Source organism: Dendrobates tinctorius, unplaced genomic scaffold (assembly GCF_039654945.1).
Source record: "Dendrobates tinctorius isolate UK_male_01 unplaced genomic scaffold, ASM3965494v1 ptg000062l, whole genome shotgun sequence".
In the NCBI taxonomy this organism is placed as follows: Eukaryota; Metazoa; Chordata; class Amphibia; order Anura; family Dendrobatidae; genus Dendrobates; species Dendrobates tinctorius.
Genome location: NW_027361730.1, coordinates 41,135,985 through 41,158,856, shown reverse-complemented (window position 1 = coordinate 41,158,856; position 22,872 = coordinate 41,135,985). Strand labels below are relative to the sequence as shown.

Sequence of the window (22,872 nt, the reverse complement as noted above, 5' to 3'; positions counted from 1 at the left end):
AAACTTTTGCTCGGCTGACAACTATGGCCTCATTCACACAGCGGTTTTTTCTAGGCAGCACACTGACCCTAGAAGGATCTAGTGTCCTTAACAAGGGCGAAGAGATAGTAGAAGTGGTTATTAGCCATTTTTACCCTACATACAGGAGCCTCAATACTGAATAGAAGCAGGAAGTAGCGCAAATAAACTTTGACATCCAGGTACCTTTATAGATGATGTTTGCTCTTATTGGAGTCTTTCTCATCCTTTTTGTTTCCATCTGTTCTAGATGCCATGATAACTTTGGACATGCTCTGCTCATCTCTGCAGACAATTCCCTCTTCTCCGCTCTTCTGCAGGACATGTCGATGGGGTGTCCTTGAATAGCAAGGACACCGTGTAGTTTATCAACAATGACACAAATGTCAACAGCAAAATCCACACCAACTATAGTTAGTAAATGCCTGCTACAGGCTTCAATTAACACCACAACATAGAGACAACTACTTCTGCAAATCAGTTAGGCACACGATTCGAGACGGTAAACACTGTGAGCAAAATGCGGAATCGGAAGAAACCAGCTTCAGCATCGATCTACCTGGGATGAAACTAGTGAACATGACCTCTAAAAAGCTGCTCCTGGCCCGTACGGGGATCGAACCCGCGACCTTGGCGTTATTAGCACCACGCTCTAACCAACTGAGCTAACCGGCCATGGGTGTGGCATTACGTCCCTGCCAGGAAAAAAATGGAAAGCTGTACGAGCGCGATCCTTTTTTTTTTTTTTTAGTGGGGGGGGGGGGATGGATTTAGCACACATGTAGGGACTTTTGGTGGTAGACGCATATGTAACGCGTGACAGTCGAACAATAAAAGATCAAAAGCTCCTGCTTATGAAGATATTGCCGGATCAATCAGGTTCACGTAGCAGTGGCAAGAACATAAGAAACCTCCCCGTCGGGGAATCGAACCCCGGTCTCCCGCGTGACAGGCGGAGATACTCACCACTATACTAACGAGGATTGGCTGCGTCGAAACCTCTGACATCACACTCCGAGAAAGTGCACACGAGGCATGTGAGTGCTCAGAGGATCCACTGTGGGCCCTGCTCATTTTTCCTTTTTTGCACTTTCAGATAAGAGAGGTGAGACTGTGAAGAAAACTGCCATTTTGCCCTCACTGGCCAGAGTCAGTGCTCCTTTGGATGAGAGAAATGGGCCAGCCAGCAGACATCCGAATGATGGCAAAGCTGTCTATAGTGTCTGGGAGATTTAGTCAAACTTTTGCTCGGCTGACAACTATGGCCTCATTCACACAGCGGTTTTTTCTAGGCAGCACACTGACCCTAGAAGGATCTAGTGTCCTTAACAAGGGCGAAGAGATAGTAGAAGTGGTTATTAGCCATTTTTACCCTACATACAGGAGCCTCAATACTGAATAGAAGCAGGAAGTAGCGCAAATAAACTTTGACATCCAGGTACCTTTATAGATGATGTTTGCTCTTATTGGAGTCTTTCTCATCCTTTTTGTTTCCATCTGTTCTAGATGCCATGATAACTTTGGACATGCTCTGCTCATCTCTGCAGACAATTCCCTCTTCTCCGCTCTTCTGGAGGACATGTCGATGGGGTGTCCTTGAATAGCAAGGACACCGTGTAGTTTATCAACAATGACACAAATGTCAACAGCAAAATCCACACCAACTATAGTTAGTAAATGCCTGCTACAGGCTTCAATTAACACCACAACATAGAGACAACTACTTCTGCAAATCAGTTAGGCACACGATTCGAGACGGTAAACACTGTGAGCAAAATGCGGAATCGGAAGAAACCAGCTTCAGCATCGATCTACCTGGGATGAAACTAGTGAACATGACCTCTAAAAAGCTGCTCCTGGCCCGTACGGGGATCGAACCCGCGACCTTGGCGTTATTAGCACCACGCTCTAACCAACTGAGCTAACCGGCCATGGGTGTGGCATTACGTCCCTGCCGGGAAAAAAATGGAAAGCTGTACGAGCGCGATCCTTTTTTTTTTTTTTTTAGGGGGGGGGGGGATGGATTTAGCACACATGTAGGGACTTTTGGTGGTAGACGCATATGTAACGCGTGACAGTCGAACAATAAAAGATCAAAAGCTCCTGCTTATGAAGATATTGCCGGATCAATCAGGTTCACGTAGCAGTGGCAAGAACATAAGAAACCTCCCCGTCGGGGAATCGAACCCCGGTCTCCCGCGTGACAGGCGGGGATACTCACCACTATACTAACGAGGATTGGCTGCGTCGAAACCTCTGACATCACACTCCGAGAAAGTGCACACGAGGCATGTGAGTGCTCAGAGGATCCACTGTGGGCCCTGCTCATTTTTCCTTTTTTGCACTTTCAGATAAGAGAGGTGAGACTGTGAAGAAAACTGCCATTTTGCCCTCACTGGCCAGAGTCAGTGCTCCTTTGGATGAGAGAAATGGGCCAGCCAGCAGACATCCGAATGATGGCAAAGCTGTCTATAGTGTCTGGGAGATTTAGTCAAACTTTTGCTCGGCTGACAACTATGGCCTCATTCACACAGCGGTTTTTTCTAGGCAGCACACTGACCCTAGAAGGATCTAGTGTCCTTAACAAGGGCGAAGAGATAGTAGAAGTGGTTATTAGCCATTTTTACCCTACATACAGGAGCCTCAATACTGAATAGAAGCAGGAAGTAGCGCAAATAAACTTTGACATCCAGGTACCTTTATAGATGATGTTTGCTCTTATTGGAGTCTTTCTCATCCTTTTTGTTTCCATCTGTTCTAGATGCCATGATAACTTTGGACATGCTCTGCTCATCTCTGCAGACAATTCCCTCTTCTCCGCTCTTCTGCAGGACATGTCGATGGGGTGTCCTTGAATAGCAAGGACACCGTGTAGTTTATCAACAATGACACAAATGTCAACAGCAAAATCCACACCAACTATAGTTAGTATATGCCTGCTACAGGCTTCAATTAACACCACAACATAGAGACAACTACTTCTGCAAATCAGTTAGGCACACGATTCGAGACGGTAAACACTGTGAGCAAAATGCGGAATCGGAAGAAACCAGCTTCAGCATCGATCTACCTGGGATGAAACTAGTGAACATGACCTCTAAAAAGCTGCTCCTGGCCCGTACGGGGATCGAACCCGCGACCTTGGCGTTATTAGCACCACGCTCTAACCAACTGAGCTAACCGGCCATGGGTGTGGCATTACGTCCCTGCCGGGAAAAAAATGGAAAGCTGTACGAGCGCGATCCTTTTTTTTTTTTTTTTAGGGGGGGGGGAGATGGATTTAGCACACATGTAGGGACTTTTGGTGGTAGACGCATATGTAACGCGTGACAGTCGAACAATAAAAGATCAAAAGCTCCTGCTTATGAAGATATTGCCGGATCAATCAGGTTCACGTAGCAGTGGCAAGAACATAAGAAACCTCCCCGTCGGGGAATCGAACCCCGGTCTCCCGCGTGACAGGCGGGGATACTCACCACTATACTAACGAGGATTGGCTGCGTCGAAACCTCTGACATCACACTCCGAGAAAGTGCACACGAGGCATGTGAGTGCTCAGAGGATCCACTGTGGGCCCTGCTCATTTTTCCTTTTTTGCACTTTCAGATAAGAGAGGTGAGACTGTGAAGAAAACTGCCATTTTGCCCTCACTGGCCAGAGTCAGTGCTCCTTTGGATGAGAGAAATGGGCCAGCCAGCAGACATCCGAATGATGGCAAAGCTGTCTATAGTGTCTGGGAGATTTAGTCAAACTTTTGCTCGGCTGACAACTATGGCCTCATTCACACAGCGGTTTTTTCTAGGCAGCACACTGACCCTAGAAGGATCTAGTGTCCTTAACAAGGGCGAAGAGATAGTAGAAGTGGTTATTAGCCATTTTTACCCTACATACAGGAGCCTCAATACTGAATAGAAGCAGGAAGTAGCGCAAATAAACTTTGACATCCAGGTACCTTTATAGATGATGTTTGCTCTTATTGGAGTCTTTCTCATCCTTTTTGTTTCCATCTGTTCTAGATGCCATGATAACTTTGGACATGCTCTGCTCATCTCTGCAGACAATTCCCTCTTCTCCGCTCTTCTGCAGGACATGTCGATGGGGTGTCCTTGAATAGCAAGGACACCGTGTAGTTTATCAACAATGACACAAATGTCAACAGCAAAATCCACACCAACTATAGTTAGTAAATGCCTGCTACAGGCTTCAATTAACACCACAACATAGAGACAACTACTTCTGCAAATCAGTTAGGCACACGATTCGAGACGGTAAACACTGTGAGCAAAATGCGGAATCGGAAGAAACCAGCTTCAGCATCGATCTACCTGGGATGAAACTAGTGAACATGACCTCTAAAAAGCTGCTCCTGGCCCGTACGGGGATCGAACCCGCGACCTTGGCGTTATTAGCACCACGCTCTAACCAACTGAGCTAACCGGCCATGGGTGTGGCATTACGTCCCTGCCGGGAAAAAAATGGAAAGCTGTACGAGCGCGATCCTTTTTTTTTTTTTTTAGGGGGGGGGGGGGGGGATGGATTTAGCACACATGTAGGGACTTTTGGTGGTAGACGCATATGTAACGCGTGACAGTCGAACAATAAAAGATCAAAAGCTCCTGCTTATGAAGATATTGCCGGATCAATCAGGTTCACGTAGCAGTGGCAAGAACATAAGAAACCTCCCCGTCGGGGAATCGAACCCCGGTCTCCCGCGTGACAGGCGGGGATACTCACCACTATACTAACGAGGATTGGCTGCGTCGAAACCTCTGACATCACACTCCGAGAAAGTGCACACGAGGCATGTGAGTGCTCAGAGGATCCACTGTGGGCCCTGCTCATTTTTCCTTTTTTGCACTTTCAGATAAGAGAGGTGAGACTGTGAAGAAAACTGCCATTTTGCCCTCACTGGCCAGAGTCAGTGCTCCTTTGGATGAGAGAAATGGGCCAGCCAGCAGACATCCGAATGATGGCAAAGCTGTCTATAGTGTCTGGGAGATTTAGTCAAACTTTTGCTCGGCTGACAACTATGGCCTCATTCACACAGCGGTTTTTTCTAGGCAGCACACTGACCCTAGAAGGATCTAGTGTCCTTAACAAGGGCGAAGAGATAGTAGAAGTGGTTATTAGCCATTTTTACCCTACATACAGGAGCCTCAATACTGAATAGAAGCATGAAGTAGCGCAAATAAACTTTGACATCCAGGTACCTTTATAGATGATGTTTGCTCTTATTGGAGTCTTTCTCATCCTTTTTGTTTCCATCTGTTCTAGATGCCATGATAACTTTGGACATGCTCTGCTCATCTCTGCAGACAATTCCCTCTTCTCCGCTCTTCTGCAGGACATGTCGATGGGGTGTCCTTGAATAGCAAGGACACCGTGTAGTTTATCAACAATGACACAAATGTCAACAGCAAAATCCACACCAACTATAGTTAGTATATGCCTGCTACAGGCTTCAATTAACACCACAACATAGAGACAACTACTTCTGCAAATCAGTTAGGCACACGATTCGAGACGGTAAACACTGTGAGCAAAATGCGGAATCGGAAGAAACCAGCTTCAGCATCGATCTACCTGGGATGAAACTAGTGAACATGACCTCTAAAAAGCTGCTCCTGGCCCGTACGGGGATCGAACCCGCGACCTTGGCGTTATTAGCACCACGCTCTAACCAACTGAGCTAACCGGCCATGGGTGTGGCATTACGTCCCTGCCGGGAAAAAAATGGAAAGCTGTACGAGCGCGATCCTTTTTTTTTTTTTTTTTTTTGGGGGGGGGGGGGGATGGATTTAGCACACATGTAGGGACTTTTGGTGGTAGACGCATATGTAACGCGTGACAGTCGAACAATAAAAGATCAAAAGCTCCTGCTTATGAAGATATTGCCGGATCAATCAGGTTCACGTAGCAGTGGCAAGAACATAAGAAACCTCCCCGTCGGGGAATCGAACCCCGGTCTCCCGCGTGACAGGCGGGGATACTCACCACTATACTAACGAGGATTGGCTGCGTCGAAACCTCTGACATCACACTCCGAGAAAGTGCACACGAGGCATGTGAGTGCTCAGAGGATCCACTGTGGGCCCTGCTCATTTTTCCTTTTTTGCACTTTCAGATAAGAGAGGTGAGACTGTGAAGAAAACTGCCATTTTGCCCTCACTGGCCAGAGTCAGTGCTCCTTTGGATGAGAGAAATGGGCCAGCCAGCAGACATCCGAATGATGGCAAAGCTGTCTATAGTGTCTGGGAGATTTAGTCAAACTTTTGCTCGGCTGACAACTATGGCCTCATTCACACAGCGGTTTTTTCTAGGCAGCACACTGACCCTAGAAGGATCTAGTGTCCTTAACAAGGGCGAAGAGATAGTAGAAGTGGTTATTAGCCATTTTTACCCTACATACAGGAGCCTCAATACTGAATAGAAGCAGGAAGTAGCGCAAATAAACTTTGACATCCAGGTACCTTTATAGATGATGTTTGCTCTTATTGGAGTCTTTCTCATCCTTTTTGTTTCCATCTGTTCTAGATGCCATGATAACTTTGGACATGCTCTGCTCATCTCTGCAGACAATTCCCTCTTCTCCGCTCTTCTGCAGGACATGTCGATGGGGTGTCCTTGAATAGCAAGGACACCGTGTAGTTTATCAACAATGACACAAATGTCAACAGCAAAATCCACACCAACTATAGTTAGTATATGCCTGCTACAGGCTTCAATTAACACCACAACATAGAGACAACTACTTCTGCAAATCAGTTAGGCACACGATTCGAGACGGTAAACACTGTGAGCAAAATGCGGAATCGGAAGAAACCAGCTTCAGCATCGATCTACCTGGGATGAAACTAGTGAACATGACCTCTAAAAAGCTGCTCCTGGCCCGTACGGGGATCGAACCCGCGACCTTGGCGTTATTAGCACCACGCTCTAACAAACTGAGCTAACCGGCCATGGGTGTGGCATTACGTCCCTGCCGGGAAAAAAATGGAAAGCTGTACGAGCGCGATCCTTTTTTTTTTTTTTTTAGGGGGGGGGGGATGGATTTAGCACACATGTAGGGACTTTTGGTGGTAGACGCATATGTAACGCGTGACAGTCGAACAATAAAAGATCAAAAGCTCCTGCTTATGAAGATATTGCCGGATTAATCAGGTTCACGTAGCAGTGGCAAGAACATAAGAAACCTCCCCGTCGGGGAATCGAACCCCGGTCTCCCGCGTGACAGGCGGGGATACTCACCACTATACTAACGAGGATTGGCTGCGTCGAAACCTCTGACATCACACTCCGAGAAAGTGCACACGAGGCATGTGAGTGCTCAGAGGATCCACTGTGGGCCCTGCTCATTTTTCCTTTTTTGCACTTTCAGATAAGAGAGGTGAGACTGTGAAGAAAACTGCCATTTTGCCCTCACTGGCCAGAGTCAGTGCTCCTTTGGATGAGAGAAATGGGCCAGCCAGCAGACATCCGAATGATGGCAAAGCTGTCTATAGTGTCTGGGAGATTTAGTCAAACTTTTGCTCGGCTGACAACTATGGCCTCATTCACACAGCGGTTTTTTCTAGGCAGCACACTGACCCTAGAAGGATCTAGTGTCCTTAACAAGGGCGAAGAGATAGTAGAAGTGGTTATTAGCCATTTTTACCCTACATACAGGAGCCTCAATACTGAATAGAAGCAGGAAGTAGCGCAAATAAACTTTGACATCCAGGTACCTTTATAGATGATGTTTGCTCTTATTGGAGTCTTTCTCATCCTTTTTGTTTCCATCTGTTCTAGATGCCATGATAACTTTGGACATGCTCTGCTCATCTCTGCAGACAATTCCCTCTTCTCCGCTCTTCTGCAGGACATGTCGATGGGGTGTCCTTGAATAGCAAGGACACCGTGTAGTTTATCAACAATGACACAAATGTCAACAGCAAAATCCACACCAACTATAGTTAGTAAATGCCTGCTACAGGCTTCAATTAACACCACAACATAGAGACAACTACTTCTGCAAATCAGTTAGGCACACGATTCGAGACGGTAAACACTGTGAGCAAAATGCGGAATCGGAAGAAACCAGCTTCAGCATCGATCTACCTGGGATGAAACTAGTGAACATGACCTCTAAAAAGCTGCTCCTGGCCCGTACGGGGATCGAACCCGCGACCTTGGCGTTATTAGCACCACGCTCTAACCAACTGAGCTAACCGGCCATGGGTGTGGCATTACGTCCCTGCCGGGAAAAAAATGGAAAGCTGTACGAGCGCGATCCTTTTTTTTTTTTTTTTTAGGGGGGGGGGGGATGGATTTAGCACACATGTAGGGACTTTTGGTGGTAGACGCATATGTAACGCGTGACAGTCGAACAATAAAAGATCAAAAGCTCCTGCTTATGAAGATATTGCCGGATCAATCAGGTTCACGTAGCAGTGGCAAGAACATAAGAAACCTCCCCGTCGGGGAATCGAACCCCGGTCTCCCGCGTGACAGGCGGGGATACTCACCACTATACTAACGAGGATTGGCTGCGTCGAAACCTCTGACATCACACTCCGAGAAAGTGCACACGAGGCATGTGAGTGCTCAGAGGATCCACTGTGGGCCCTGCTCATTTTTCCTTTTTTGCACTTTCAGATAAGAGAGGTGAGACTGTGAAGAAAACTGCCATTTTGCCCTCACTGGCCAGAGTCAGTGCTCCTTTGGATGAGAGAAATGGGCCAGCCAGCAGACATCCGAATGATGGCAAAGCTGTCTATAGTGTCTGGGAGATTTAGTCAAACTTTTGCTCGGCTGACAACTATGGCCTCATTCACACAGCGGTTTTTTCTAGGCAGCACACTGACCCTAGAAGGATCTAGTGTCCTTAACAAGGGCGACGAGATAGTAGAAGTGGTTATTAGCCATTTTTACCCTACATACAGGAGCCTCAATACTGAATAGAAGCAGGAAGTAGCGCAAATAAACTTTGACATCCAGGTACCTTTATAGATGATGTTTGCTCTTATTGGAGTCTTTCTCATCCTTTTTGTTTCCATCTGTTCTAGATGCCATGATAACTTTGGACATGCTCTGCTCATCTCTGCAGACAATTCCCTCTTCTCCGCTCTTCTGCAGGACATGTCGATGGGGTGTCCTTGAATAGCAAGGACACCGTGTAGTTTATCAACAATGACACAAATGTCAACAGCAAAATCCACACCAACTATAGTTAGTAAATGCCTGCTACAGGCTTCAATTAACACCACAACATAGAGACAACTACTTCTGCAAATCAGTTAGGCACACGATTCGAGACGGTAAACACTGTGAGCAAAATGCGGAATCGGAAGAAACCAGCTTCAGCATCGATCTACCTGGGATGAAACTAGTGAACATGACCTCTAAAAAGCTGCTCCTGGCCCGTACGGGGATCGAACCCGCGACCTTGGCATTATTAGCACCACGCTCTAACCAACTGAGCTAACCGGCCATGGGTGTGGCATTACGTCCCTGCCGGGAAAAAAATGGAAAGCTGTACGAGCGCGATCCTTTTTTTTTTTAGGGGGGGGGGGGGATGGATTTAGCACACATGTAGGGACTTTTGGTGGTAGACGCATATGTAACGCGTGACAGTCGAACAATAAAAGATCAAAAGCTCCTGCTTATGAAGATATTGCCGGATCAATCAGGTTCACGTAGCAGTGGCAAGAACATAAGAAACCTCCCCGTCGGGGAATCGAACCCCGGTCTCCCGCGTGACAGGCGGGGATACTCACCACTATACTAACGAGGATTGGCTGCGTCGAAACCTCTGACATCACACTCCGAGAAAGTGCACACGAGGCATGTGAGTGCTCAGAGGATCCACTGTGGGCCCTGCTCATTTTTCCTTTTTTGCACTTTCAGATAAGAGAGGTGAGACTGTGAAGAAAACTGCCATTTTGCCCTCACTGGCCAGAGTCAGTGCTCCTTTGGATGAGAGAAATGGGCCAGCCAGCAGACATCCGAATGATGGCAAAGCTGTCTATAGTGTCTGGGAGATTTAGTCAAACTTTTGCTCGGCTGACAACTATGGCCTCATTCACACAGCGGTTTTTTCTAGGCAGCACACTGACCCTAGAAGGATCTAGTGTCCTTAACAAGGGCGAAGAGATAGTAGAAGTGGTTATTAGCCATTTTTACCCTACATACAGGAGCCTCAATACTGAATAGAAGCAGGAAGTAGCGCAAATAAACTTTGACATCCAGGTACCTTTATAGATGATGTTTGCTCTTATTGGAGTCTTTCTCATCCTTTTTGTTTCCATCTGTTCTAGATGCCATGATAACTTTGGACATGCTCTGCTCATCTCTGCAGACAATTCCCTCTTCTCCGCTCTTCTGCAGGACATGTCGATGGGGTGTCCTTGAATAGCAAGGACACCGTGTAGTTTATCAACAATGACACAAATGTCAACAGCAAAATCCACACCAACTATAGTTAGTAAATGCCTGCTACAGGCTTCAATTAACACCACAACATAGAGACAACTACTTCTGCAAATCAGTTAGGCACACGATTCGAGACGGTAAACACTGTGAGCAAAATGCGGAATCGGAAGAAACCAGCTTCAGCATCGATCTACCTGGGATGAAACTAGTGAACATGACCTCTAAAAAGCTGCTCCTGGCCCGTACGGGGATCGAACCCGCGACCTTGGCGTTATTAGCACCACGCTCTAACCAACTGAGCTAACCGGCCATGGGTGTGGCATTACGTCCCTGCCGGGAAAAAAATGGAAAGCTGTACGAGCGCGATCCTTTTTTTTTTTTTTTTAGGGGGGGGGGGGGGGGATGGATTTAGCACACATGTAGGGACTTTTGGTGGTAGACGCATATGTAACGCGTGACAGTCGAACAATAAAAGATCAAAAGCTCCTGCTTATGAAGATATTGCCGGATCAATCAGGTTCACGTAGCAGTGGCAAGAACATAAGAAACCTCCCCGTCGGGGAATCGAACCCCGGTCTCCCACGTGACAGGCGGGGATACTCACCACTATACTAACGAGGATTGGCTGCGTCGAAACCTCTGACATCACACTCCGAGAAAGTGCACACGAGGCATGTGAGTGCTCAGAGGATCCACTGTGGGCCCTGCTCATTTTTCCTTTTTTGCACTTTCAGATAAGAGAGGTGAGACTGTGAAGAAAACTGCCATTTTGCCCTCACTGGCCAGAGTCAGTGCTCCTTTGGATGAGAGAAATGGGCCAGCCAGCAGACATCCGAATGATGGCAAAGCTGTCTATAGTGTCTGGGAGATTTAGTCAAACTTTTGCTCGGCTGACAACTATGGCCTCATTCACACAGCGGTTTTTTCTAGGCAGCACACTGACCCTAGAAGGATCTAGTGTCCTTAACATGGATTTAGCACACATGTAGGGACTTTTGGTGGTAGACGCATATGTAACGCGTGACAGTCGAACAATAAAAGATCAAAAGCTCCTGCTTATGAAGATATTGCCGGATCAATCAGGTTCACGTAGCAGTGGCAAGAACATAAGAAACCTCCCCGTCGGGGAATCGAACCCCGGTCTCCCGCGTGACAGGCGGGGATACTCACCACTATACTAACGAGGATTGGCTGCGTCGAAACCTCTGACATCACACTCCGAGAAAGTGCACACGAGGCATGTGAGTGCTCAGAGGATCCACTGTGGGCCCTGCTCATTTTTCCTTTTTTGCACTTTCAGATAAGAGAGGTGAGACTGTGAAGAAAACTGCCATTTTGCCCTCACTGGCCAGAGTCAGTGCTCCTTTGGATGAGAGAAATGGGCCAGCCAGCAGACATCCGAATGATGGCAAAGCTGTCTATAGTGTCTGGGAGATTTAGTCAAACTTTTGCTCGGCTGACAACTATGGCCTCATTCACACAGCGGTTTTTTCTAGGCAGCACACTGACCCTAGAAGGATCTAGTGTCCTTAACAAGGGCGAAGAGATAGTAGAAGTGGTTATTAGCCATTTTTACCCTACATACAGGAGCCTCAATACTGAATAGAAGCAGGAAGTAGCGCAAATAAACTTTGACATCCAGGTACCTTTATAGATGATGTTTGCTCTTATTGGAGTCTTTCTCATCCTTTTTGTTTCCATCTGTTCTAGATGCCATGATAACTTTGGACATGCTCTGCTCATCTCTGCAGACAATTCCCTCTTCTCCGCTCTTCTGCAGGACATGTCGATGGGGTGTCCTTGAATAGCAAGGACACCGTGTAGTTTATCAACAATGACACAAATGTCAACAGCAAAATCCACACCAACTATAGTTAGTATATGCCTGCTACAGGCTTCAATTAACACCACAACATAGAGACAACTACTTCTGCAAATCAGTTAGGCACACGATTCGAGACGGTAAACACTGTGAGCAAAATGCGGAATCGGAAGAAACCAGCTTCAGCATCGATCTACCTGGGATGAAACTAGTGAACATGACCTCTAAAAAGCTGCTCCTGGCCCGTACGGGGATCGAACCCGCGACCTTGGCGTTTTTAGCACCACGCTCTAACCAACTGAGCTAACCGGCCATGGGTGTGGCATTACGTCCCTGCCGGGAAAAAAATGGAAAGCTGTACGAGCGCGATCCTTTTTTTTTTTTTTTTAGGGGGGGGGGGATGGATTTAGCACACATGTAGGGACTTTTGGTGGTAGACGCATATGTAACGCGTGACAGTCGAACAATAAAAGATCAAAAGCTCCTGCTTATGAAGATATTGCCGGATCAATCAGGTTCACGTAGCAGTGGCAAGAACATAAGAAACCTCCCCGTCGGGGAATCGAACCCCGGTCTCCCGCGTGACAGGCGGGGATACTCACCACTATACTAACGAGGATTGGCTGCGTCGAAACCTCTGACATCACACTCCGAGAAAGTGCACACGAGGCATGTGAGTGCTCAGAGGATCCACTGTGGGCCCTGCTCATTTTTCCTTTTTTGCACTTTCAGATAAGAGAGGTGAGACTGTGAAGAAAACTGCCATTTTGCCCTCACTGGCCAGAGTCAGTGCTCCTTTGGATGAGAGAAATGGGCCAGCCAGCAGACATCCGAATGATGGCAAAGCTGTCTATAGTGTCTGGGAGATTTAGTCAAACTTTTGCTCGGCTGACAACTATGGCCTCATTCACACAGCGGTTTTTTCTAGGCAGCACACTGACCCTAGAAGGATCTAGTGTCCTTAACAAGGGCGAAGAGATAGTAGAAGTGGTTATTAGCCATTTTTACCCTACATACAGGAGCCTCAATACTGAATAGAAGCAGGAAGTAGCGCAAATAAACTTTGACATCCAGGTACCTTTATAGATGATGTTTGCTCTTATTGGAGTCTTTCTCATCCTTTTTGTTTCCATCTGTTCTAGATGCCATGATAACTTTGGACATGCTCTGCTCATCTCTGCAGACAATTCCCTCTTCTCCGCTCTTCTGCAGGACATGTCGATGGGGTGTCCTTGAATAGCAAGGACACCGTGTAGTTTATCAACAATGACACAAATGTCAACAGCAAAATCCACACCAACTATAGTTAGTAAATGCCTGCTACAGGCTTCAATTAACACCACAACATAGAGACAACTACTTCTGCAAATCAGTTAGGCACACGATTCGAGACGGTAAACACTGTGAGCAAAATGCGGAATCGGAAGAAACCAGCTTCAGCATCGATCTACCTGGGATGAAACTAGTGAACATGACCTCTAAAAAGCTGCTCCTGGCCCGTACGGGGATCGAACCCGCGACCTTGGCGTTATTAGCACAACGCTCTAACCAACTGAGCTAACCGGCCATGGGTGTGGCATTACGTCCCTGCCGGGAAAAAAATGGAAAGCTGTACGAGCGCGATCCTTTTTTTTTTTTTTTAGGGGGGGGGGGGATGGATTTAGCACACATGTAGGGACTTTTGGTGGTAGACGCATATGTAACGCGTGACAGTCGAACAATAAAAGATCAAAAGCTCCTGCTTATGAAGATATTGCCGGATCAATCAGGTTCACGTAGCAGTGGCAAGAACATAAGAAACCTCCCCGTCGGGGAATCGAACCCCGGTCTCCCGCGTGACAGGCGGGGATACTCACCACTATACTAACGAGGATTGGCTGCGTCGAAACCTCTGACATCACACTCCGAGAAAGTGCACACGAGGCATGTGAGTGCTCAGAGGATCCACTGTGGGCCCTGCTCATTTTTCCTTTTTTGCACTTTCAGATAAGAGAGGTGAGACTGTGAAGAAAACTGCCATTTTGCCCTCACTGGCCAGAGTCAGTGCTCCTTTGGATGAGAGAAATGGGCCAGCCAGCAGACATCCGAATGATGGCAAAGCTGTCTATAGTGTCTGGGAGATTTAGTCAAACTTTTGCTCGGCTGACAACTATGGCCTCATTCACACAGCGGTTTTTTCTAGGCAGCACACTGACCCTAGAAGGATCTAGTGTCCTTAACAAGGGCGAAGAGATAGTAGAAGTGGTTATTAGCCATTTTTACCCTACATACAGGAGCCTCAATACTGAATAGAAGCAGGAAGTAGCGCAAATAAACTTTGACATCCAGGTACCTTTATAGATGATGTTTGCTCTTATTGGAGTCTTTCTCATCCTTTTTGTTTCCATCTGTTCTAGATGCCATGATAACTTTGGACATGCTCTGCTCATCTCTGCAGACAATTCCCTCTTCTCCGCTCTTCTGCAGGACATGTCGATGGGGTGTCCTTGAATAGCAAGGACACCGTGTAGTTTATCAACAATGACACAAATGTCAACAGCAAAATCCACACCAACTATAGTTAGTAAATGCCTGCTACAGGCTTCAATTAACACCACAACATAGAGACAACTACTTCTGCAAATCAGTTAGGCACACGATTCGAGACGGTAAACACTGTGAGCAAAATGCGGAATCGGAAGAAACCAGCTTCAGCATCGATCTACCTGGGATGAAACTAGTGAACATGACCTCTAAAAAGCTGCTCCTGGCCCGTACGGGGATCGAACCCGCGACCTTGGCGTTATTAGCACAACGCTCTAACCAACTGAGCTAACCGGCCATGGGTGTGGCATTACGTCCCTGCCGGGAAAAAAATGGAAAGCTGTACGAGCGCGATCCTTTTTTTTTTTTTTTAGGGGGGGGGGGGATGGATTTAGCACACATGTAGGGACTTTTGGTGGTAGACGCATATGTAACGCGTGACAGTCGAACAATAAAAGATCAAAAGCTCCTGCTTATGAAGATATTGCCGGATCAATCAGGTTCACGTAGCAGTGGCAAGAACATAAGAAACCTCCCCGTCGGGGAATCGAACCCCGGTCTCCCGCGTGACAGGCGGGGATACTCACCACTATACTAACGAGGATTGGCTGCGTCGAAACCTCTGACATCACACTCCGAGAAAGTGCACACGAGGCATGTGAGTGCTCAGAGGATCCACTGTGGGCCCTGCTCATTTTTCCTTTTTTGCACTTTCAGATAAGAGAGGTGAGACTGTGAAGAAAACTGCCATTTTGCCCTCACTGGCCAGAGTCAGTGCTCCTTTGGATGAGAGAAATGGGCCAGCCAGCAGACATCCGAATGATGGCAAAGCTGTCTATAGTGTCTGGGAGATTTAGTCAAACTTTTGCTCGGCTGACAACTATGGCCTCATTCACACAGCGGTTTTTTCTAGGCAGCACACTGACCCTAGAAGGATCTAGTGTCCTTAACAAGGGCGAAGAGATAGTAGAAGTGGTTATTAGCCATTTTTACCCTACATACAGGAGCCTCAATACTGAATAGAAGCAGGAAGTAGCGCAAATAAACTTTGACATCCAGGTACCTTTATAGATGATGTTTGCTCTTATTGGAGTCTTTCTCATCCTTTTTGTTTCCATCTGTTCTAGATGCCATGATAACTTTGGACATGCTCTGCTCATCTCTGCAGACAATTCCCTCTTCTCCGCTCTTCTGCAGGACATGTCGATGGGGTGTCCTTGAATAGCAAGGACACCGTGTAGTTTATCAACAATGACACAAATGTCAACAGCAAAATCCACACCAACTATAGTTAGTAAATGCCTGCTACAGGCTTCAATTAACACCACAACATAGAGACAACTACTTCTGCAAATCAGTTAGGCACACGATTCGAGACGGTAAACACTGTGAGCAAAATGCGGAATCGGAAGAAACCAGCTTCAGCATCGATCTACCTGGGATGAAACTAGTGAACATGACCTCTAAAAAGCTGCTCCTGGCCCGTACGGGGATCGAACCCGCGACCTTGGCGTTATTAGCACCACGCTCTAACCAACTGAGCTAACCGGCCATGGGTGTGGCATTACGTCCCTGCCGGGAAAAAAATGGAAAGCTGTACGAGCGCGATCCTTTTTTTTTTTTTTTAGGGGGGGGGGGGGGGGATGGATTTAGCACACATGTAGGGACTTTTGGTGGTAGATGCATATGTAACGCGTGACAGTCGAACAATAAAAGATCAAAAGCTCCTGCTTATGAAGATATTGCCGGATCAATCAGGTTCACGTAGCAGTGGCAAGAACATAAGAAACCTCCCCGTCGGGGAATCGAACCCCGGTCTCCCGCGTGACAGGCGGGGATACTCACCACTATACTAACGAGGATTGGCTGCGTCGAAACCTCTGACATCACACTCCGAGAAAGTGCACACGAGGCATGTGAGTGCTCAGAGGATCCACTGTGGGCCCTGCTCATTTTTCCTTTTTTGCACTTTCAGATAAGAGAGGTGAGACTGTGAAGAAAACTGCCATTTTGCCCTCACTGGCCAGAGTCAGTGCTCCTTTGGATGAGAGAAATGGGCCAGCCAGCAGACATCCGAATGATGGCAAAGCTGTCTATAGTGTCTGGGAGATTTAGTCAAACTTTTGCTCGGCTGACAACTATGGCCTCATTCACACAGCGGTTTTTTCTAGGCAGCACACTGACCCTAGAAGGATCTAGTGTCCTTAACAAGGGCGAAGAGATAGTAGAAGTGGTTATTAGCCATTTTTACCCTACATACAGGAGCCTCAATACTGAATAGAAGCAGGAAGTAGCGCAAATAAACTTTGACATCCAGGTACCTTTATAGATGATGTTTGCTCTTATTGGAGTCTTTCTCATCCTTTTTGTTTCCATCTGTTCTAGATGCCATGATAACTTTGGACATGCTCTGCTCATCTCTGCAGACAATTCCCTCTTCTCCGCTCTTCTGCAGGACATGTCGATGGGGTGTCCTTGAATAGCAAGGACACCGTGTAGTTTATCAACAATGACACAAATGTCAACAGCAAAATCCACACCAACTATAGTTAGTATATGCCTGCTACAGGCTTCAATTAACACCACAACATAGAGACAACTACTTCTGCAAATCAGTTAGGCACACGATTCGAGACGGTAAACACTGTGAGCAAAATGCGGAATCGGAAGAAACCAGCTTCAGCATCGATCTACCTGGGATGAAACTAGTGAACATGACCTCTAAAAAGCTGCTCCTGGCCCGTACGGGGATCGAACCCGCGACCTTGGCGTTATTAGCACCACGCTCTAACCAACTGAGCTAACCGTCCATGGGTGTGGCATTACGTCCCTGCCGGGAAAAAAATGGAAAGCTGTACGAGCGCGATCCTTTTTTTTTTTAGGGGGGGGGGGGGGATGGATTTAGCACACATGTAGGGACTTTTGGTGGTAGACGCATATGTAACGCGTGACAGTCGAACAATAAAAGATCAAAAGCTCCTGCTTATGAAGATATTGCCGGATCAATCAGGTTCACGTAGCAGTGGCAAGAACATAAGAAACCTCCCCGTCGGGGAATCGAACCCCGGTCTCCCGCGTGACAGGCGGGGATACTCACCACTATACTAACGAGGATTGGCTGCGTCGAAACCTCTGACATCACACTCCGAGAAAGTGCACACGAGGCATGTGAGTGCTCAGAGGATCCACTGTGGGCCCTGCTCATTTTTCCTTTTTTGCACTTTCAGATAAGAGAGGTGAGACTGTGAAGAAAACTGCCATTTTGCCCTCACTGGCCAGAGTCAGTGCTCCTTTGGATGAGAGAAATGGGCCAGCCAGCAGACATCCGAATGATGGCAAAGCTGTCTATAGTGTCTGGGAGATTTAGTCAAACTTTTGCTCGGCTGACAACTATGGCCTCATTCACACAGCGGTTTTTTCTAGGCAGCACACTGACCCTAGAAGGATCTAGTGTCCTTAACAAGGGCGAAGAGATAGTAGAAGTGGTTATTAGCCATTTTTACCCTACATACAGGAGCCTCAATACTGAATAGAAGCAGGAAGTAGCGCAAATAAACTTTGACATCCAGGTACCTTTATAGATGATGTTTGCTCTTATTGGAGTCTTTCTCATCCTTTTTGTTTCCATCTGTTCTAGATGCCATGATAACTTTGGACATGCTCTGCTCATCTCTGCAGACAATTCCCTCTTCTCCGCTCTTCTGCAGGACATGTCGATGGGGTGTCCTTGAATAGCAAGGACACCGTGTAGTTTATCAACAATGACACAAATGTCAACAGCAAAATCCACACCAACTATAGTTAGTATATGCCTGCTACAGGCTTCAATTAACACCACAACATAGAGACAACTACTTCTGCAAATCAGTTAGGCACACGATTCGAGACGGTAAACACTGTGAGCAAAATGCGGAATCGGAAGAAACCAGCTTCAGCATCGATCTACCTGGGATGAAACTAGTGAACATGACCTCTAAAAAGCTGCTCCTGGCCCGTACGGGGATCGAACCCGCGACCTTGGCGTTATTAGCACCACGCTCTAACCAACTGAGCTAACCGGCCATGGGTGTGGCATTACGTCCCTGCCAGGAAAAAAATGGAAAGCTGTACGAGCGCGATCCTTTTTTTTTTTTTTTTAGGGGGGGGGGGGGGATGGATTTAGCACACATGTAGGGACTTTTGGTGGTAGACGCATATGTAACGCGTGACAGTCGAACAATAAAAGATCAAAAGCTCCTGCTTATGAAGATATTGCCGGATCAATCAGGTTCACGTAGCAGTGGCAAGAACATAAGAAACCTCCCCGTCGGGGAATCGAACCCCGGTCTCCCGCGTGACAGGCGGGGATACTCACCACTATACTAACGAGGATTGGCTGCGTCGAAACCTCTGACATCACACTCCGAGAAAGTGCACACGAGGCATGTGAGTGCTCAGAGGATCCACTGTGGGCCCTGCTCATTTTTCCTTTTTTGCACTTTCAGATAAGAGAGGTGAGACTGTGAAGAAAACTGCCATTTTGCCCTCACTGGCCAGAGTCAGTGCTCCTTTGGATGAGAGAAATGGGCCAGCCAGCAGACATCCGAATGATGGCAAAGCTGTCTATAGTGTCTGGGAGATTTAGTCAAACTTTTGCTCGGCTGACAACTATGGCCTCATTCACACAGCGGTTTTTTCTAGGCAGCACACTGACCCTAGAAGGATCTAGTGTCCTTAACAAGGGCGAAGAGATAGTAGAAGTGGTTATTAGCCATTTTTACCCTACATACAGGAGCCTCAATACTGAATAGAAGCAGGAAGTAGCGCAAATAAACTTTGACATCCAGGTACCTTTATAGATGATGTTTGCTCTTATTGGAGTCTTTCTCATCCTTTTTGTTTCCATCTGTTCTAGATGCCATGATAACTTTGGACATGCTCTGCTCATCTCTGCAGACAATTCCCTCTTCTCCGCTCTTCTGCAGGACATGTCGATGGGGTGTCCTTGAATAGCAAGGACACCGTGTAGTTTATCAACAATGACACAAATGTCAACAGCAAAATCCACACCAACTATAGTTAGTAAATGCCTGCTACAGGCTTCAATTAACACCACAACATAGAGACAACTACTTCTGCAAATCAGTTAGGCACACGATTCGAGACGGTAAACACTGTGAGCAAAATGCGGAATCGGAAGAAACCAGCTTCAGCATCGATCTACCTGGGATGAAACTAGTGAACATGACCTCTAAAAAGCTGCTCCTGGCCCGTACGGGGATCGAACCCGCGACCTTGGCGTTATTAGCACCACGCTCTAACCAACTGAGCTAACCGGCCATGGGTGTGGCATTACGTCCCTGCCGGGAAAAAAATGGAAAGCTGTACGAGCGCGATACTTTTTTTTTTTTTTTTTAGGGGGGGGGGGGGGATGGATTTAGCACACATGTAGGGACTTTTGGTGGTAGACGCATATGTAACGCGTGACAGTCGAACAATAAAAGATCAAAAGCTCCTGCTTATGAAGATATTGCCGGATCAATCAGGTTCACGTAGCAGTGGCAAGAACATAAGAAACCTCCCCGTCGGGGAATCGAACCCCGGTCTCCCGCGTGACAGGCGGGGATACTCACCACTATACTAACGAGGATTGGCTGCGTCGAAACCTCTGACATCACACTCCGAGAAAGTGCACACGAGGCATGTGAGTGCTCAGAGGATCCACTGTGGGCCCTGCTCATTTTTCCTTTTTTGCACTTTCAGATAAGAGAGGTGAGACTGTGAAGAAAACTGCCATTTTGCCCTCACTGGCCAGAGTCAGTGCTCCTTTGGATGAGAGAAATGGGCCAGCCAGCAGACATCCGAATGATGGCAAAGCTGTCTATAGTGTCTGGGAGATTTAGTCAAACTTTTGCTCGGCTGACAACTATGGCCTCATTCACACAGCGGTTTTTTCTAGGCAGCACACTGACCCTAGAAGGATCTAGTGTCCTTAACAAGGGCGAAGAGATAGTAGAAGTGGTTATTAGCCATTTTTACCCTACATACAGGAGCCTCAATACTGAATAGAAGCAGGAAGTAGCGCAAATAAACTTTGACATCCAGGTACCTTTATAGATGATGTTTGCTCTTATTGGAGTCTTTCTCATCCTTTTTGTTTCCATCTGTTCTAGATGCCATGATAACTTTGGACATGCTCTGCTCATCTCTGCAGACAATTCCCTCTTCTCCGCTCTTCTGCAGGACATGTCGATGGGGTGTCCTTGAATAGCAAGGACACCGTGTAGTTTATCAACAATGACACAAATGTCAACAGCTGCTCCTGGCCCGTACGGGGATCGAACCCGCGACCTTGGCGTTATTAGCACCACGCTCTAACCAACTGAGCTAACCGGCCATGGGTGTGGCATTACGTCCCTGCCAGGAAAAAAATGGAAAGCTGTACGAGCGCGATCCTTTTTTTTTTTTTTTTAGGGGGGGGGGGGGGGATGGATTTAGCACACATGTAGGGACTTTTGGTGGTAGACGCATATGTAACGCGTGACAGTCGAACAATAAAAGATCAAAAGCTCCTGCTTATGAAGATATTGCCGGATCAATCAGGTTCACGTAGCAGTGGCAAGAACATAAGAAACCTCCCCGTCGGGGAATCGAACCCCGGTCTCCCGCGTGACAGGCGGGGATACTCACCACTATACTAACGAGGATTGGCTGCGTCGAAACCTCTGACATCACACTTCGAGAAAGTGCACACGAGGCATGTGAGTGCTCAGAGGATCCACTGTGGGCCCTGCTCATTTTTCCTTTTTTGCACTTTCAGATAAGAGAGGTGAGACTGTGAAGAAAACTGCCATTTTGCCCTCACTGGCCAGAGTCAGTGCTCCTTTGGATGAGAGAAATGGGCCAGCCAGCAGACATCCGAATGATGGCAAAGCTGTCTATAGTGTCTGGGAGATTTAGTCAAACTTTTGCTCGGCTGACAACTATGGCCTCATTCACACAGCGGTTTTTTCTAGGCAGCACACTGACCCTAGAAGGATCTAGTGTCCTTAACAAGGGCGAAGAGATAGTAGAAGTGGTTATTAGCCATTTTTACCCTACATACAGGAGCCTCAATACTGAATAGAAGCAGGAAGTAGCGCAAATAAACTTTGACATCCAGGTACCTTTATAGATGATGTTTGCTCTTATTGGAGTCTTTCTCATCCTTTTTGTTTCCATCTGTTCTAGATGCCATGATAACTTTGGACATGCTCTGCTCATCTCTGCAGACAATTCCCTCTTCTCCGCTCTTCTGCAGGACATGTCGATGGGGTGTCCTTGAATAGCAAGGACACCGTGTAGTTTATCAACAATGACACAAATGTCAACAGCAAAATCCACACCAACTATAGTTAGTAAATGCCTGCTACAGGCTTCAATTAACACCACAACATAGAGACAACTACTTCTGCAAATCAGTTAGGCACACGATTCGAGACGGTAAACACTGTGAGCAAAATGCGGAATCGGAAGAAACCAGCTTCAGCATCGATCTACCTGGGATGAAACTAGTGAACATGACCTCTAAAAAGCTGCTCCTGGCCCGTACGGGGATCGAACCCGCGACCTTGGCGTTATTAGCACCACGCTCTAACCAACTGAGCTAACCGGCCATGGGTGTGGCATTACGTCCCTGCCGGGAAAAAAATGGAAAGCTGTACGAGCGCGATCCTTTTTTTTTTTTTTTTTAGGGGGGGGGGAGGGGATGGATTTAGCACACATGTAGGGACTTTTGGTGGTAGACGCATATGTAACGCGTGACAGTCGAACAATAAAAGATCAAAAGCTCCTGCTTATGAAGATATTGCCGGATCAATCAGGTTCACGTAGCAGTGGCAAGAACATAAGAAACCTCCCCGTCGGGGAATCGAACCCCGGTCTCCCGCGTGACAGGCGGGGATACTCACCACTATACTAACGAGGATTGGCTGCGTCGAAACCTCTGACATCACACTCCGAGAAAGTGCACACGAGGCATGTGAGTGCTCAGAGGATCCACTGTGGGCCCTGCTCATTTTTCCTTTTTTGCACTTTCAGATAAGAGAGGTGAGACTGTGAAGAAAACTGCCATTTTGCCC

At 47.1% G+C, this 22,872-nt stretch overlaps 37 non-coding genes across 37 annotated transcripts; all 37 read right to left on the bottom strand.

The window, feature by feature from the left end:
• Positions 1–619: 619 nt before the first annotated feature.
• On the bottom strand, positions 620–693 carry TRNAI-AAU (transfer RNA isoleucine (anticodon AAU)). The gene has a single exon. It is a non-coding gene; the product is annotated as a tRNA-Ile (tRNA).
• A 236-nt stretch (positions 694–929) lies between these two features.
• TRNAD-GUC (transfer RNA aspartic acid (anticodon GUC)) lies at positions 930–1,001 on the bottom strand. Its single transcript has one exon. It is a non-coding gene; the product is annotated as a tRNA-Asp (tRNA).
• Positions 1,002–1,875: 874 nt separating this feature from the next.
• Positions 1,876–1,949, bottom strand: TRNAI-AAU (transfer RNA isoleucine (anticodon AAU)). Its single transcript has one exon. It is a non-coding gene; the product is annotated as a tRNA-Ile (tRNA).
• A 235-nt stretch (positions 1,950–2,184) lies between these two features.
• Positions 2,185–2,256, bottom strand: TRNAD-GUC (transfer RNA aspartic acid (anticodon GUC)). Its single transcript has one exon. It is a non-coding gene; the product is annotated as a tRNA-Asp (tRNA).
• Positions 2,257–3,130: 874 nt separating this feature from the next.
• TRNAI-AAU (transfer RNA isoleucine (anticodon AAU)) lies at positions 3,131–3,204 on the bottom strand. Its single transcript has one exon. It is a non-coding gene; the product is annotated as a tRNA-Ile (tRNA).
• A 235-nt stretch (positions 3,205–3,439) lies between these two features.
• TRNAD-GUC (transfer RNA aspartic acid (anticodon GUC)) lies at positions 3,440–3,511 on the bottom strand. The gene has a single exon. It is a non-coding gene; the product is annotated as a tRNA-Asp (tRNA).
• Positions 3,512–4,385: 874 nt separating this feature from the next.
• Positions 4,386–4,459, bottom strand: TRNAI-AAU (transfer RNA isoleucine (anticodon AAU)). Its single transcript has one exon. It is a non-coding gene; the product is annotated as a tRNA-Ile (tRNA).
• Positions 4,460–4,697: 238 nt separating this feature from the next.
• Positions 4,698–4,769, bottom strand: TRNAD-GUC (transfer RNA aspartic acid (anticodon GUC)). Its single transcript has one exon. It is a non-coding gene; the product is annotated as a tRNA-Asp (tRNA).
• An 874-nt stretch (positions 4,770–5,643) lies between these two features.
• Positions 5,644–5,717, bottom strand: TRNAI-AAU (transfer RNA isoleucine (anticodon AAU)). The gene has a single exon. It is a non-coding gene; the product is annotated as a tRNA-Ile (tRNA).
• A 240-nt stretch (positions 5,718–5,957) lies between these two features.
• On the bottom strand, positions 5,958–6,029 carry TRNAD-GUC (transfer RNA aspartic acid (anticodon GUC)). The gene has a single exon. It is a non-coding gene; the product is annotated as a tRNA-Asp (tRNA).
• An 874-nt stretch (positions 6,030–6,903) lies between these two features.
• On the bottom strand, positions 6,904–6,977 carry TRNAI-AAU (transfer RNA isoleucine (anticodon AAU)). The gene has a single exon. It is a non-coding gene; the product is annotated as a tRNA-Ile (tRNA).
• Positions 6,978–7,211: 234 nt separating this feature from the next.
• On the bottom strand, positions 7,212–7,283 carry TRNAD-GUC (transfer RNA aspartic acid (anticodon GUC)). Its single transcript has one exon. It is a non-coding gene; the product is annotated as a tRNA-Asp (tRNA).
• Positions 7,284–8,157: 874 nt separating this feature from the next.
• Positions 8,158–8,231, bottom strand: TRNAI-AAU (transfer RNA isoleucine (anticodon AAU)). Its single transcript has one exon. It is a non-coding gene; the product is annotated as a tRNA-Ile (tRNA).
• A 236-nt stretch (positions 8,232–8,467) lies between these two features.
• On the bottom strand, positions 8,468–8,539 carry TRNAD-GUC (transfer RNA aspartic acid (anticodon GUC)). Its single transcript has one exon. It is a non-coding gene; the product is annotated as a tRNA-Asp (tRNA).
• Positions 8,540–9,413: 874 nt separating this feature from the next.
• Positions 9,414–9,487, bottom strand: TRNAI-AAU (transfer RNA isoleucine (anticodon AAU)). The gene has a single exon. It is a non-coding gene; the product is annotated as a tRNA-Ile (tRNA).
• A 231-nt stretch (positions 9,488–9,718) lies between these two features.
• Positions 9,719–9,790, bottom strand: TRNAD-GUC (transfer RNA aspartic acid (anticodon GUC)). The gene has a single exon. It is a non-coding gene; the product is annotated as a tRNA-Asp (tRNA).
• Positions 9,791–10,664: 874 nt separating this feature from the next.
• TRNAI-AAU (transfer RNA isoleucine (anticodon AAU)) lies at positions 10,665–10,738 on the bottom strand. The gene has a single exon. It is a non-coding gene; the product is annotated as a tRNA-Ile (tRNA).
• A 239-nt stretch (positions 10,739–10,977) lies between these two features.
• TRNAD-GUC (transfer RNA aspartic acid (anticodon GUC)) lies at positions 10,978–11,049 on the bottom strand. Its single transcript has one exon. It is a non-coding gene; the product is annotated as a tRNA-Asp (tRNA).
• A 494-nt stretch (positions 11,050–11,543) lies between these two features.
• Positions 11,544–11,615, bottom strand: TRNAD-GUC (transfer RNA aspartic acid (anticodon GUC)). Its single transcript has one exon. It is a non-coding gene; the product is annotated as a tRNA-Asp (tRNA).
• An 874-nt stretch (positions 11,616–12,489) lies between these two features.
• TRNAF-AAA (transfer RNA phenylalanine (anticodon AAA)) lies at positions 12,490–12,563 on the bottom strand. The gene has a single exon. It is a non-coding gene; the product is annotated as a tRNA-Phe (tRNA).
• Positions 12,564–12,797: 234 nt separating this feature from the next.
• Positions 12,798–12,869, bottom strand: TRNAD-GUC (transfer RNA aspartic acid (anticodon GUC)). Its single transcript has one exon. It is a non-coding gene; the product is annotated as a tRNA-Asp (tRNA).
• An 874-nt stretch (positions 12,870–13,743) lies between these two features.
• TRNAI-AAU (transfer RNA isoleucine (anticodon AAU)) lies at positions 13,744–13,817 on the bottom strand. Its single transcript has one exon. It is a non-coding gene; the product is annotated as a tRNA-Ile (tRNA).
• Positions 13,818–14,051: 234 nt separating this feature from the next.
• TRNAD-GUC (transfer RNA aspartic acid (anticodon GUC)) lies at positions 14,052–14,123 on the bottom strand. The gene has a single exon. It is a non-coding gene; the product is annotated as a tRNA-Asp (tRNA).
• An 874-nt stretch (positions 14,124–14,997) lies between these two features.
• TRNAI-AAU (transfer RNA isoleucine (anticodon AAU)) lies at positions 14,998–15,071 on the bottom strand. The gene has a single exon. It is a non-coding gene; the product is annotated as a tRNA-Ile (tRNA).
• Positions 15,072–15,305: 234 nt separating this feature from the next.
• On the bottom strand, positions 15,306–15,377 carry TRNAD-GUC (transfer RNA aspartic acid (anticodon GUC)). Its single transcript has one exon. It is a non-coding gene; the product is annotated as a tRNA-Asp (tRNA).
• Positions 15,378–16,251: 874 nt separating this feature from the next.
• TRNAI-AAU (transfer RNA isoleucine (anticodon AAU)) lies at positions 16,252–16,325 on the bottom strand. The gene has a single exon. It is a non-coding gene; the product is annotated as a tRNA-Ile (tRNA).
• Positions 16,326–16,563: 238 nt separating this feature from the next.
• Positions 16,564–16,635, bottom strand: TRNAD-GUC (transfer RNA aspartic acid (anticodon GUC)). The gene has a single exon. It is a non-coding gene; the product is annotated as a tRNA-Asp (tRNA).
• Positions 16,636–17,509: 874 nt separating this feature from the next.
• TRNAI-AAU (transfer RNA isoleucine (anticodon AAU)) lies at positions 17,510–17,583 on the bottom strand. Its single transcript has one exon. It is a non-coding gene; the product is annotated as a tRNA-Ile (tRNA).
• A 232-nt stretch (positions 17,584–17,815) lies between these two features.
• On the bottom strand, positions 17,816–17,887 carry TRNAD-GUC (transfer RNA aspartic acid (anticodon GUC)). The gene has a single exon. It is a non-coding gene; the product is annotated as a tRNA-Asp (tRNA).
• Positions 17,888–18,761: 874 nt separating this feature from the next.
• On the bottom strand, positions 18,762–18,835 carry TRNAI-AAU (transfer RNA isoleucine (anticodon AAU)). Its single transcript has one exon. It is a non-coding gene; the product is annotated as a tRNA-Ile (tRNA).
• Positions 18,836–19,072: 237 nt separating this feature from the next.
• Positions 19,073–19,144, bottom strand: TRNAD-GUC (transfer RNA aspartic acid (anticodon GUC)). Its single transcript has one exon. It is a non-coding gene; the product is annotated as a tRNA-Asp (tRNA).
• Positions 19,145–20,018: 874 nt separating this feature from the next.
• Positions 20,019–20,092, bottom strand: TRNAI-AAU (transfer RNA isoleucine (anticodon AAU)). Its single transcript has one exon. It is a non-coding gene; the product is annotated as a tRNA-Ile (tRNA).
• Positions 20,093–20,330: 238 nt separating this feature from the next.
• On the bottom strand, positions 20,331–20,402 carry TRNAD-GUC (transfer RNA aspartic acid (anticodon GUC)). Its single transcript has one exon. It is a non-coding gene; the product is annotated as a tRNA-Asp (tRNA).
• Positions 20,403–21,075: 673 nt separating this feature from the next.
• On the bottom strand, positions 21,076–21,149 carry TRNAI-AAU (transfer RNA isoleucine (anticodon AAU)). The gene has a single exon. It is a non-coding gene; the product is annotated as a tRNA-Ile (tRNA).
• A 238-nt stretch (positions 21,150–21,387) lies between these two features.
• On the bottom strand, positions 21,388–21,459 carry TRNAD-GUC (transfer RNA aspartic acid (anticodon GUC)). Its single transcript has one exon. It is a non-coding gene; the product is annotated as a tRNA-Asp (tRNA).
• Positions 21,460–22,333: 874 nt separating this feature from the next.
• On the bottom strand, positions 22,334–22,407 carry TRNAI-AAU (transfer RNA isoleucine (anticodon AAU)). Its single transcript has one exon. It is a non-coding gene; the product is annotated as a tRNA-Ile (tRNA).
• A 239-nt stretch (positions 22,408–22,646) lies between these two features.
• Positions 22,647–22,718, bottom strand: TRNAD-GUC (transfer RNA aspartic acid (anticodon GUC)). The gene has a single exon. It is a non-coding gene; the product is annotated as a tRNA-Asp (tRNA).
• Between the last annotated feature and the right edge of the window lie 154 nt (positions 22,719–22,872).